Source organism: Lissotriton vulgaris, chromosome 1_1, assembly GCF_964263255.1.
Source record: "Lissotriton vulgaris chromosome 1_1, aLisVul1.2, whole genome shotgun sequence".
Taxonomy (NCBI): Eukaryota; Metazoa; Chordata; class Amphibia; order Caudata; family Salamandridae; genus Lissotriton; species Lissotriton vulgaris.
Window position 1 is genome coordinate 1035313552 of NC_141685.1, and position 14017 is coordinate 1035327568.

Here is a 14017-nt window from a genome sequence, read left to right on the forward strand (position 1 = left end):
TGACTTTCCTGTTTTTTGTATGTCTATAGACTACTTTTTTATATTGTAGGAGGTACTTTCTTTGTTATCGTACGTTATTTCTTGAAAAACATTTTTATTTACCTTTCCATTATATTGTGTGTTATTTATTGTATTGCCACATAAGTGTTATTTCATTTCTTACAATTTTTTTTTCGATATTTCTACTTGATTTGTTTGACGAAAGTGCGATTAATAATTGAATAGGGGGAGTACTTGATTTTAATACGGCATGGGCGGGGCACGTTTATTCACGTTACACTCATTTCCCGATCTCGTCTGGAAAGTTCTACAGGTAAGCGAGCAAGTTTTGTCTGTTGATGTAATGTATTAATTATTTATTGTTACATCTATGGTTTTCATTTACAGGTAAGCCATTTTTTTTTTTTTAGGCTCATCTTATGTTTCTTATCTTTTTTCTAGGTCCAACATGGTCCGTCGAGACTCCCTGCAGCCGCGTGCACAACTGTGCACGCAGTTTTTCAGACAGGTATGTATGTTTTTTTTTGTTTAGGATCCAAGTAAGGCATCTTTTTATTGTAGCTAATGTTATGTTTTTTCTCTTCTGTTTACGTATAACATGGTCGATGTATGTTATTGTTGTTTTCCTTTACCGGTAAACCAGTTTTTTTTTTTGTAGGCTAATCTTATGTTTCTTTTCGTTTTTCTATGTTCAACATGGCCCGTGGCTTCTTCCTGCAGCGATGTGCACCGGTAAGCACGGAGTGGTTCCGATCCGAGGCTTTTGCGACATACAGGTACGTTATTACAGGTACGTTATTTCTTTAGAAATATTTGTATCTACCTTTTCATTATATTGTGTGTTATTTATTGTATTAAATGATAACTGGTATTTCATTTGTTAAAAATGTTTTAGCGATATTTCTACTTTATTTGTTTTGCCGAAAGTGCGATTAATAAATGAATACGGGGAGTACTTGATTTTAATACGGCATGGGCGGGGCACGTTTATTCACGTTAACGTCATTTCCCGATCTCGTCTGGAAAGTTCTACAGGTAAGCGAGCAACTTTTGTTTGTTGATGTAATGTATTAATTATTTATTGTTACATCTACCGTTTTCATTTACAGGTAAGCCATGTTTTTTTTTTTAAGCTCATCTTATGTTTCTTATCTTTTTTCTAGGTCCAACATGGTCCGTCGAGACTCCCTGCAGCCGCGTGCACTGCCGCGTGCACTACTGTACTTTTCAGACAGGTATGTATGTTTTTTTTTGTTTAGGAGCCAAGTAAGGCATCTTTTTATTGTAGCTAATGTAATGTTTTTTCTCTTATGTTTAGGTATAACATGGTCGATGTATGTTATTGTTGTTTTCCTTGACAGGTAAACCAGTTTTTGTTTTTTAGGCTAATCTTATGTTTCTTTTCTTTTTTCTATGTTTAACATGGCCCGTGGCGTCTTCCAGAAGCGATGTGCACCGGTAAGCACGGAGTGGTTCCGATCCGAGGCTTTTGCGACATACAGGTACGTTATTACAGGTACGTTATTTCTTTTGAAATATTTGTATCTACCTTTTCATTATATTGTGTGTTATTTATTGTATTAAATGATAACTGTTATTTCATTTGGTAAAAATGTTTTTGCGATATTTCTACTTTATTTGTTTGACGAAAGTGCGATTAATAAATGAATACGGGGAGTACTTGATTTTAATACGGCATGGGCGGGGCACGTTGCGTTAACGTCATTTCCTGATATCTTCTCGAAAGTTCTACAGGTAAGAGAGCAACTTTTGTCTGATGTCATGTTTAACATTTTTTTAGTTAGATGTACTGTTTTCCTTTACAGGTAACCCAGGTTTATTTTTTTAGGCTAATTTTTTGTTTTTTATCTTTTTTCTAGGTTCGACATGGCCCGTGACGTCACCCTGCAGGGATGTGCACCGCTGTGCACGGAGTTGTTCCGATCCGAGGCTCTTTTGCAGTTTGAGGTCAGCTATCTTTTCTATTGAAATAATCTTATGTTTTTTTCTGTCTTTTGTAGGTTCCACATGGTCCGTGGCGTCTCCCTGCAGACAGGTATGTATGTTTTTGTTTTTTATAGGATCCAAGTAAGGCATCTTTGTATTGTAGCTAATGTTATGTTTTTTCTCTTATGTTTAGGTCTAACATGGTCAATGTATGTTGTTGTTGTTTTACTTTACAAGTAAGCCAGGTTTGTTGTTTTAGGCTAATGTTATGTTTCTTTTCTTTTTTCTAGGTCCAACATGTCCGGTGGCGTCGCCCTGCAGCGATGTGCATTGTGTGCATGGAGCGGTTTCGATCCGAGGCTCCTGCGACATAAAAGTACGTTATTTCTTTAAAAATATTTTTATCTGACTTTTTTTATGATATTGTGTTATTTATTGTATTGTCTAATAGCTGTCATTTAATTTGTAAAAATTTTTTTTGCGATATTTAAAGTTTTATTGGTTTGACGAAAGTGCTATTAATAATTGAATACGGGGGAGTACTTGATTTTAATACGGCATGGGCGGGGCACGTTTATTCACGTTAACGTCATTTCCCGATATCTTCTGGAAAGTTCTACAGGTAAGAGAGCATCTTTAGTCTGTTGATGTAATGTATTAATTATTTTGTGTTAGATCTACGGTTTTCATTTACAGGTAGTTCTACAGGTAAGAGAGCAACTTTAGTCTGTTGATGTAATGTATTAATTATTTTGGTTTAGATCTACGGTTTTCATTTACAGGTAAGCCAAGTTTTTTTTTTTTTAGGATCATCTTATGTTTCCGTCGAGACTAAGAGAGCAACTTTTGTCTGTTGATGTAATGTTTTAAATATTTTTTGTTAGATGTACTTTTTTCCTTTACAGGTAAACCAGGTTTCCTTTTTTTTAGGCTAATCTTATGTTATCTTTTTTCTAGGTCCAACATGGCCCGTGACGTCACCCTGCAGCGATGTGCACCGCTGTGCACGTAGTAGTTCCGATTCGAGGCTCATTTGCAGTTTGAGGTCAGCTATCTTTTCTATTGTAATAATCTTGTTTTTTCTGTCTTTTGTAGGTTCCACATGGTCCGTGGCGTGTCCCTGTAGACAGGTATGTATGTTTTGGTTGTTTTTAGGATCCAAGTAAGGCATCTGTGTATTGTAGCTAATGTTATTTCTCTTATGTTTCGGTCTAACATGGTTAATGTATGTTGTTCTTGTTTGCCTTTACAGGTAAGCCAGGTTTGTTTTTTAGGCTAATGTTATGTTTCTTTTATTTTTTCTAGGTACAACATGGCCTGTGGCGTCGCCCTGCAGCGATGTGCACAGCTGTGCACGGATCTGTTCCGATCCGAGGCTCCTGCGACATACAAGTACGTTATTTCTTTAAATAAAAATGTATCTACCTTTTTTTACTATATTGTCAAATTTATCGTATTGCTTAATAGTTGTCATTTCATTTGTTAAAAATTTTTGGCCGATATTTACACTTTTATTCGTTTGACGAAAGTGCTATTAATAATTTAATACGGGGGAGTACTTTATTTTAATACGGCATGGGCGGGGCACGTTTACTCACGTTAACGTCATTTCCCGATATCTTCTGGAAAGTTCTACAGGTAAGAGAGCAACTTTCGTCCCTTGATGTAATGTATTTACTTATTTTGGGTAGATGTACTGTTTTTCCTTACAGGTAAGCCAGATTTGTTTTTTTAGGCTAATGTAATGTTTCTTTTCTTCCGATTCGAAGCTCTTTTGCAGTTTGAGGTCAGCTATCTTTTCTATTGTAGTAGTTTTTTTTTATTTTTTTTATTCTGTATTTTCTAGGTCCAACATGGCCCGTGGCGTCTCCCTGCAGCCGTGTGCACTACTGTGCACGCAGTTTTTCAGATAGGTATGTATGTTTTTTTAGGCTAATCTTATGTTTCGTTTCTTTTTTCTAGGTCCAACATGGCTCGTGGCGTCTCCCTTTTTCACGTTAACGTAGTTTCCCGATATCTTCACTGAAGTTTGCGCAGGTGTCGTCCTGGTATTCGGGTCCTGTACTCTAGTTTTGCCTTAAGTATCTGATGTTTTCTGATCTTTGCCTCTTGTTTTTAACTTTCTTTTTTCTAGGTCCAACATGGCTCGTGGCGTCTCCCTTTTTCACGTTAACGTAGTTTCCCGATATCTTCACTGATGTTTGCGCAGGTGTCGTCCTGGTATTCGGGTCCTGTACTCTAGTTTTGCCTTAAGTAGCTGATGTTTTCTGATCTTTGCCTCTTGTTTTTAAAAATGTATATGTATGCACTGTCCATGTTCTCTTTGTGTTTGTATGATTTATACACCCCACTGACTGTGCTGCTACGATCGACAGGTAAGTGATATATTTTAATACATTTATGCACTGTTCATGTTTTCTTTGTGTGACGATTGTCTGATTTCTACAGTTCACTGAATTTACTGCTACGATCGACAGGTTAGGTGCAGAGCGCTTTATTAGTAATATAAAAGAATATTTTGCCACAATTTGGAGTATCATTAATTTGTGAGCTACTGTTTCAAATTATATGCCTACTGTTATGCTTGCAAGTTTACGCTCAATTTGATAACGTTTTGTTAACACGCTTGCATGCAACTGCGTTTTTATTTTATTACATTTTACACTGCACTTGCGTATTGTTTTTAATGCACGCACGACTTTGTAGTAACTGCCCAGACTACTTGGTGCCACTTTAATTCTTTTGGGAGGGTGGGACCTGTCTCTTGCATCCGCGCGCGTTCACACTCAATTCACATGTAATTGCCACATCTTGACTCGCAATAAGATACACTTCTTTCCAGACAGTCCTTTGTTTGCTAGAAGGAAGCACCGCACCCAAACATTAACATACGGCTACAGGGCAACATCAACACTACATGTGGTCTTCTTTTGGTATTTAATTCAAGCAACTGACAGGCCTTCGCGTATACTTAACACAGAATTCGCACCTCTTCACTCACAATGGAATACACTTCTTGCCAGACAGTCCTTTGTTTGCTAGAAGGAAGCACCGCACCCAAACATTAACATACGGCTACAGGGCAACATCTTACCTATTTGCTGTTTTTCAACACTACATGTGGCTTCTTTTGTTATTTAATTCAAGCAACGACACTTTTTTTTACCTTTCGCACTATTTAAAACACACGAGCGGACTTTCGGGACAGTTCTTGGGAAAAAGCCCGACGGTATACTTCGAGAGCTGATCGATCTCTAACTAAAAACTGTAAGTAACTGCTTTCATTAAGAATAAGAGAATGCTTTACTTTTACCGTTTTAAATTTTTTAACAAAAATTAATTCAATTACTATATTTGTATAAATGTTATAACTTTATCTTTTACTTCTAAAATTGACGTGCACATGGCTTTTTATTAAACACTTTAAAGCATTTTTGAAGTTCTTTAGTAGCTGCAGTGTAAGAAATGAGTGTATTTAAAAGATCTTATTTGTAGTAACTCCATAAAGAGTACTACCAGTGTTCGTAAAAGCATTAACAGTAAATAGTAGCCATGCGGGAAAGAGCCCTGTCGCTTTGCTGTGGTTGAGCGGGAGGGGGGATGCTGTAACCCCGGACTCTACGTAAAGCGCACCCGTCTCCTCGTGTGCCGTCTGTCATCATCAGTGTCCTGGGGTAACTTTTACTTTAACAAACAGATGACATTCTCTTGTGCGAAACAACTGCTCTTCCTGTAAAAATGCCCATTTGTATTCAGTAGTCTAACTCTGTGACATGCTGGGTAAAGTTTTGGAAATGAGCCGAAAGTAATAATATTAGTAAAGTAATAGCGCATTATTACAATCCATCCGTTTGTCAACAGATTGCACACCAAATGGTGTCTCGTTTGTGACGGGCCACGAACGCTCAAGCTACCTTACCTTGCTCGCGCATCCCCTTTCTGCTTGGGGACTGTCTCCGGGGCTGACCACCTCCATAGCGCCCCTCTCCAGCGCGTCTCAGAGGCACAGGGCACATACATGCTGTTTTTGTACATTACACATGCTCATCTTTTTTTAGATTAATTAAAGTAACTGACATTATTTCTTCCTTTCTCAGTATTTGAAGCACACGAGTGAACATTCTGAATATTTCATAAAAAGAAGCTAGGCCGTATACTTCAAGAGCTCATCTCTCGATTTTACAGAAATGTAAGTAACTTCATACAATGGAAAGACAGTAATGCTTTGTTTTGCATTTTTAGCCTTTTTAACTTCACTTACATTTGTTTACGAGAAATGTAACGCTGTCATACCTTTAGCTTTTATTTGTCAAATTTACGCGCACTCTGTAATTTTTAAAACACTATCTTGTACATTTAGATAATTTGTCCATTGCACCATCACTCACTGCTGCACTCTCTCCTCAGTCTAGATGTAACATCCCTTCATTCTCTCCTCAGCCTCTCCCTGCACGGTCCCTTCACTGTTGCCCTCTCTCCTCGGCCTCTCCCTGCACGGTCCCTTCACTGCTGCCCTCTCTGCTCAGACTCCCGCATCCAGCCAGCACGTCTGACTCATCCACTGCACCATCACTCACTGTTGCACTTTCTCCTCGGCCTCTCCCTGCACGGTCCCTTCACTGCTGCCCTCTCTGCTCAGACCCCCTCATCCAGGCTGCACCCATGACTCATCCACTGCACCATCACTCACTGTTGCACTCTCTCCTCAGCCTCTCCCTGCACGGTCCCTTCACTGATGCACTCTGTAATTTTTAAAACACTATCTTGTACATTTAGATAATTTGTCCATTGCACCATCACTCACTGCTGCACTCTCTCCTCAGTCTAGATGTAACATCCCTTCATTCTCTCCTCAGCCTCTCCCTGCACGGTCCCTTCACTGTTGCCCTCTCTGCTCAGACTCCCGCATCCAGGCTGCACCCATGACTCATCCACTGCACCATCACTCACTGTTGCACTCTCTCCTCAGCCTCTCCCTGCACGGCCCCTTCACTGTTGCACTCTCTCCTCGGCCTCTCCCTGCACGGTCCCTTCACTGCTGCCCTCTCTGCTCAGACTCCCGCATCCAGCCAGCACGTCTGACTCATCCACTGCACCATCACTCACTGTTGCACTTTCTCCTCGGCCTCTCCCTGCACGGTCCCTTCACTGCTGCCCTCTCTGCTCAGACCCCCTCATCCAGGCTGCACCCATGACTCATCCACTGCACCATCACTCACTGTTGCACTCTCTCCTCAGCCTCTCCCTGCACGGTCCCTTCACTGATGCACTCTGTAATTTTTAAAACACTATCTTGTACATTTAGATAATTTGTCCATTGCACCATCACTCACTGCTGCACTCTCTCCTCAGTCTAGATGTAACATCCCTTCATTCTCTCCTCAGCCTCTCCCTGCACGGTCCCTTCACTGTTGCCCTCTCTCCTCGGCCTCTCCCTGCACGGTCCCTTCACTGCTGCCCTCTCTGCTCAGACTCCCGCATCCAGCCAGCACGTCTGACTCATCCACTGCACCATCACTCACTGTTGCACTTTCTCCTCGGCCTCTCCCTGCACGGTCCCTTCACTGCTGCCCTCTCTGCTCAGACCCCCTCATCCAGGCTGCACCCATGACTCATCCACTGCACCATCACTCACTGTTGCACTCTCTCCTCAGCCTCTCCCTGCACGGTCCCTTCACTGATGCACTCTGTAATTTTTAAAACACTATCTTGTACATTTAGATAATTTGTCCATTGCACCATCACTCAATGCTGCACTCTCTCCTCAGTCTAGATGTAACATCCCTTCATTCTCTCCTCAGCCTCTCCCTGCACGGTCCCTTCACTGTTGCCCTCTCTGCTCAGACTCCCGCATCCAGGCTGCACCCATGACTCATCCACTGCACCATCACTCACTGTTGCACTCTCTCCTCAGCCTCTCCCTGCACGGCCCCTTCACTGTTGCACTCTCTCCTCGTCCTCTCCCTGCACGGTCCCTTCACTGCTGCCCTCTCTGCTCAGACCCCCCTCATCCAGGCTGCACCCATGACTCATCCACTGCACCATCACTCACTGTTGCACTCTCTCCTCAGCCTCTCCATGCACGGTCCCTTCACTGTTGCACTCTCTCCTCAGACCCCCCTCATCCAGGCTGCACCCATGACTCATCCACTGCACCATCACTCACTGTTGCACTCTCTCCTCAGCCTCTCCCTGCACGGTCCCTTCACTGATGCACTCTGTAATTTTTAAAACTCTGTCTAGCACATTTCGATAATTTGTTGTAAAAAGCGTTCATTATAATGAAACTGTTGCCGTATCGAATGCTCTTTGGTAGCTGCAGTGTTTATACGGAGTGTATTTCAAAGACCTTATCCCTCGTATAAACTCTTTAAATAGCAGCACTAGTGTTCGCAAAAACAGCCTGTAGCTTTGCTGTCAGTAGAGGGGGGGGGGGGAAGAGGGCGGAGGATGCGGTAGCTACAGACTCCTTACGTAAAGCATCCGTCTCCTCGTGCGCTGTCTGCCCAATGCCACACTTCTTGAATTGTTTTATTCAAGTAACTGACATTATTTTTTATTTCCTTGTATTTCAAGCATTCGAGCGACCTTTTCTCGAGTGGTAGCCAGGCAGTATATTTCGAGAGCTGATATATCTCTGTTGCAGAACTGTAAGTAATTTTATACATTAAAAATTAGACAATGCTTGACTTTTAAGGTTTTACCTTTTTTAACTTTACTTATATTTTGACTTACGATATATGTAACAATGTTATGCCTTTACATTTTATTTGCAAAATATACGTGCACCTTTTAATTTATTACACACTTTCGAGCACATTTCAATAGTTTGTTTAGTACATTTGACATCCTCAACCTCTCCCTCCACCGTCCCTTCACTGCTGCAATTGCTCCTCAGCCTCTCCATGCATACTATCCTCAACGTATACAAATGTAATCTGAATGAACGGAAAAGTGATGCAACTTTTGCCATATCTCATATTCTTTACTAGCTGCAGTGTAAGAAATGAGTGTATTTAAAAGATCTTATTTGTAGTAACTCCATAAAGAGTACTACCAGTGTTCGTAAAAGCATTAACAGTAAATAGTAGCCATGCGGGAAAGAGCCCTGTCACTTTGCTGTGGTTGAGCGGGAGGGGGGATGCTGTAACCCCGAACTCTACGTAAAGCACCCGTCTCCTCGTGTGCCGTCTGTCATCATCAGTGTCCTGGGGTAACTTTTACTTTAACAAACAGATGACATTCTCTTGTGCGAAACAACTGCTCTTCCTGTAAAAATGCCCATTTGTATTCAGTAGTCTAACTCTGTGACATGCTGGGTAAACTTTTGGAAATGAGCCGAAAGTAATAATATTAGTAAAGTAATAGCGCATTATTACAATCCATCCGTTTGTCAACAGATTGCACACCAAATGGTGTCTCGTTTGTGACGGGCCACGAACGCTCGAGCACATTTCAATACTTTGTTTAGTACATTTGACATCCTCAACCTCTCCCTCCACCGTCCCTTCACTGCTGCAATCGCTCGTCAGCCTCTCCATGCATACTCTCCTCAACGTCTCACTGGATCATCCCTTCACTGCCGCACTCACTCTTCTGCCTCTTACTGCAACATCTCTTCATTCTCTCCTCAGCCTCTTCCTGCACGGTCCCTTCACTGTTGCACTCTCTCCTCAGCCTCTCCCTGCACGGTCCTTTCACTGCTGCCCTCTCTGCTCAGACTCCCGCATCCAGCCTGCACGTCTGACTCATCCACTGTACCATCACTCACTGTTGCACTCTCTCCTCAGCCTCTCCCTGCACGGTCTCTTCACTGTTGCCCTCTCTGCTCAGACCCCCGCATCCAGGCTGCACCTCTGACTCATCCACTGAACCATCACTCACTGCTGCACTCTCTCCTCAACATCTCAATGGACCATACCTTTACTGCAGCACTCTCTCATTAGCCTCTCTTTGCACAGTCCATTCACTGCTGCACTCTCTCTTTAGTCTCTCCCTCAACCAACATTTCACTACTGCGCTCTCTTCATCCTCTCTCTGCACCGTCCCTTCACTGCTGCAATCGCTCCTCAGCCTCTCCATGCATACTCTCCTCAACGTCTCACTGGATCATCCCTTCACTGCCGCACTCACTCCTCTGCTTCTCTTTGCACCGTCCTTTCAATAATGCACTCTCTACTCACCTTCTCCCTGCACCGTCCCTTCACTAATGCACTCTCTGCTCAGCTATCCATTGCATTGTCTCTTCACTGCTGCACTCTCATCAACTTCTCACTGCACCATCCCTCCACTGTGGTGCTGAGAGCATAAGGCAAAGAGCATAGTGCAGAGAGCGTTGTACAGAGAGAAAGAGAGAATAAACATAACATTAGCAAATTTGAAAAGATAACTTTTCACAAACTTTACAAAAACAGCATATCGAAACAACTTCATGCACAGTGGTGCATATTACTGCAGGGGGACGCCACGGGCCATGTTGGACCTAGACAAAAGAAAAGAAACATAAGATTTGCCTAAAAAAACAAACATGGCTTACCTCTGAACGAAAACAACAACAACATACATACCCGTCTCAACAGCTTCGTGCACAGTGGTGCACACGGCTGCAGGGAGACGCCACGGGCCATGTTGGATCTACAAAAGACTAAAAAAACATAAGATTATTGCAAAATAAAAGATAGCTTACCTCAAACTGCAAAAGAGCCGCGGATCAGAACAACTCAGTGCACAGTGGTGCACATCGCTGCAGGGAGATGCACGGGCGATGTTGGACCTAGAAATACGAAAATATACCTTTTCCAAAAAATTACTAAACAAAACAAAACATACAGACCGTTCAAAGGAGTACTGAGCAACTTCTTTCAGAGAGGGTCAGAGCAAAATGGCCTTTACATATCTACAGCCATTTTCATAGTTGGGTCTGTGCTGGGTCTGTGCTTTTGTTGTTCGGAGCAACACATAACGACACTCACTGTCTAAAGAACAGCAAAACTTAAAGGCCCCCAAATACACTCTCTATATTATGATCTCTGTATTATGCTCTCTGTATTAAACTCTCTGTACAACACTCTCTGTACAATGCTCTCTATACCACACTCTCTGGACTACGCTCTCTGGACTACACTCTCTGTACAATGCTATCTGTACATACACCCTCTGTACTACATACACCCTCTATACTACATACACACTCTATACTACATACACACTCTATACTACATACACCCTCTATACTACATACACTCTCTGTACATACAATCTTCATACACGATCTCTAAAACACACTCTGATACACATGATATGTATTACGCTCTGTTATCTATGCTCTCTGTATTATACTCTCTGTGTTATGCTCTATGTGTTATGCTCTGTCTTATGCTCTCTGTTTTACGCTCTCTGTTTCTTACACTCTGTTTAGCACACTGTTTATACACGCTCTCTAAGATACACTCTGTTACACATTATATATATATCACGCTCTGTTATCTATGCTTTCTGTATTATGCTTTCTGTGTTAGGCTCTCTGTGTTATGGTCTCTATCTTGCGCTCTTTGTTTCTTACACTCTGTTCCTTACGCCCTTTTCTTACGCTCTGTTTCTTACTCTGTTTCTTACTCTGTTTCTTACTCTGTTTCTTACTCTGTTTCTTACTCTCTGTTTCTTACTCTCTGTTTCTTACTCTCTGTTTCTTACTCTCTGTGTATTACGCTCTGTGTATTACGCTCTGTGCATTACGCTCTGTGCATTACGCTCTGTGCATTACGCTCTGTGCATTACGCTCTGTGCATTACGCTCTCTGCATTACGCTCTCTGCATTACACTCTCTGTATTACGCTCTCTGTACCGCATTCTCTGTACTACATTGTAAGAGTAGTTCAGAGAGTGTGTTGCAAAGAACATGGTACAGAAAGCGTGGTGCAGGAAGCGTGGTGCAGAAAGCGTGGTGCAGAAAGCGTGGTGCAGAGAGTCTGGTGCAGAGAGCATGATGCAAAAAGTATAATGCAGAGAGTATGGTGCAATATAAGTTGGCAATCGCTGATGATGATAAAGTGAGTGCAGGTGAGAACCAATCTGCAAACTCCAATTGGGTTGCTTACGTGAGGCATTGCCAACTTTTTCACATCTTTTCACTTTCTATACATTCTCTGTCTGGCGCTCTCTGTCTGGCGCTCTCTGTCTGGCGCTCTCTGTTTGGCGCTCTGTCTCTTGCGCTCTGTCTCTTACGCTCACCCTCTGTACTACATACACCCTCTGTACTACATACACCCTCTGTACTACATACACCCTCTGTACTACATACACCCTCTGTACTCCATACACCCTCTGTACTACATACACCCTGTGTACTACATACACCCTCTGTACTACATACACCCTCTGTACTACATACACCCTCTGTACATACACTCTGTACATACACTCTGTACATACACTCTGTACATACACTCTGTACATACACTCTGTACATACACTCTGTACATACACTCTTTAACACACTCTCTGTACCATACTCTCTGTACCACACTCTCTGTAACACACAATCTCTTTACATACTCTCTGTACACACTTCCTATATTACTCGCTCAGTATTATGCTCTCTTTAATTTATTACACACTTTCTAGCACATTTCAATACTTTGTTGTAGAGTACGTTTGACATCCTCAACCTCTCCTTCCACCGTCCCTTCAATGCTGCAATCGCTCCTCTGCTTCTCTTTGCACCATCCTTTCAATAATGCACTCTCTACTCACCTTCTCCCTGCACCGTCCCTTCACTAATGCACTCTCTGCTCAGCTACCCATTGCATTGTCCCTTCACTGCTGCACTCTCATCAACTTCTCACTGCATCATCCCTCCACTGTGGTGATGAGAGCATAAGGCAAAGAGCATAGTGCAGAGAGCGTTGTACAGAGAGCTAGAGAGAATAAACATAACATTAGCCAAATTGAAAAGATCACTTTTCACAAATTGTACAAAAACAGCATATCGAAATAACTTCATGCACAGTAGTGCATATCGCTGCAGGAAGACACCACGGGCCATGTTGGACCTACAAAAAAGATAAGAAACATAAGATTAACCTACAAAAACAAACATGGCTTACCTCTGAACGAAAACAACAACATACATACCCGTCTCAACAGCTTCGTGCACAGTGGTGCACACGGCTGCAGGGAGACGCCACGGGCCATGTTGGATCTACAAAAGACAAAAAAATAATAAGATTATTGAAAAAGAAAAGATAGCTTACCTCAAACTGCAAAAGAGCCGCGGATCAGAACAACTCAGTGCACAGTGGTGCACATCGCTGCAGGGAGATGCACGGGCGATGTTGGACCTAGAAATACGAACATATACCTTTTCCAAAAAATTAGTAAACAAAAAAAAAAACATACATACCGTACAAAGGAGTACTGAGCAACTTCTTTCAGAGAGGGTCAAAGAAAAATGGCCTTTACATATCTACAGCCATTTTCAGAGTTGGGTATGTGCTGGGTCTGTGCTTTGGTTGTTCTGAGCAACACATAACGACACTAACTGTCTAAAGAACTGCAAAACTTAAAGGCCCCCAAATACACTCTCTATTATGATCTCTGTATTATGCTCTCTGTATTAAACTCTCTGTACCACACTCTCTGTACAATGCTCTCTGTACTACACTCTCTGGACTACGCTCTCTGGACTACGCTCTCTGTACAATGCTATCTGTACATAGACCCGCTGTAGTACATACACCCTCTATACTACATACACCCTCTATACTACATACACCCTCTATAAAACATACACCCTCTATACTACATACACTCTCTGTACATACAATCTTCATACATGATCTCTAAAACACACTCTGATACACATGATATGTATTACGCTCTGTTATCTATGCTCTCTGTATTATACTCTCTGTGTTATGCTCTGTCTTATGCTCTCTGTTTTACGCTCTCTGTTTCTTACACTCTGTTTAGCACACTGTTTATACACGCTCTCTAAGATACACTCTCTTACACATTATATATATATCACGCTCTGTTATCTATGCTTTCTGTATTATGCTTTCTGTGTTAG

General features: G+C 42.0%; 1 long non-coding RNA gene across 2 annotated transcripts in view; it reads left to right on the forward strand.

The window, feature by feature from the left end:
* The first annotated feature begins 991 nt into the window (after positions 1–991).
* Positions 992–14017, forward strand: part of LOC147748468 (uncharacterized) — a 29183-nt gene continuing 16157 nt past the window's right edge. For both annotated transcript variants that reach the window (XR_015299719.1, XR_015299718.1), the window contains exons 1-3: positions 992–5214; positions 6045–6136; positions 8524–8597. This is a non-coding gene — a long non-coding RNA (uncharacterized LOC147748468). The remainder of the gene's footprint in view (positions 5215–6044; positions 6137–8523; positions 8598–14017) is intronic.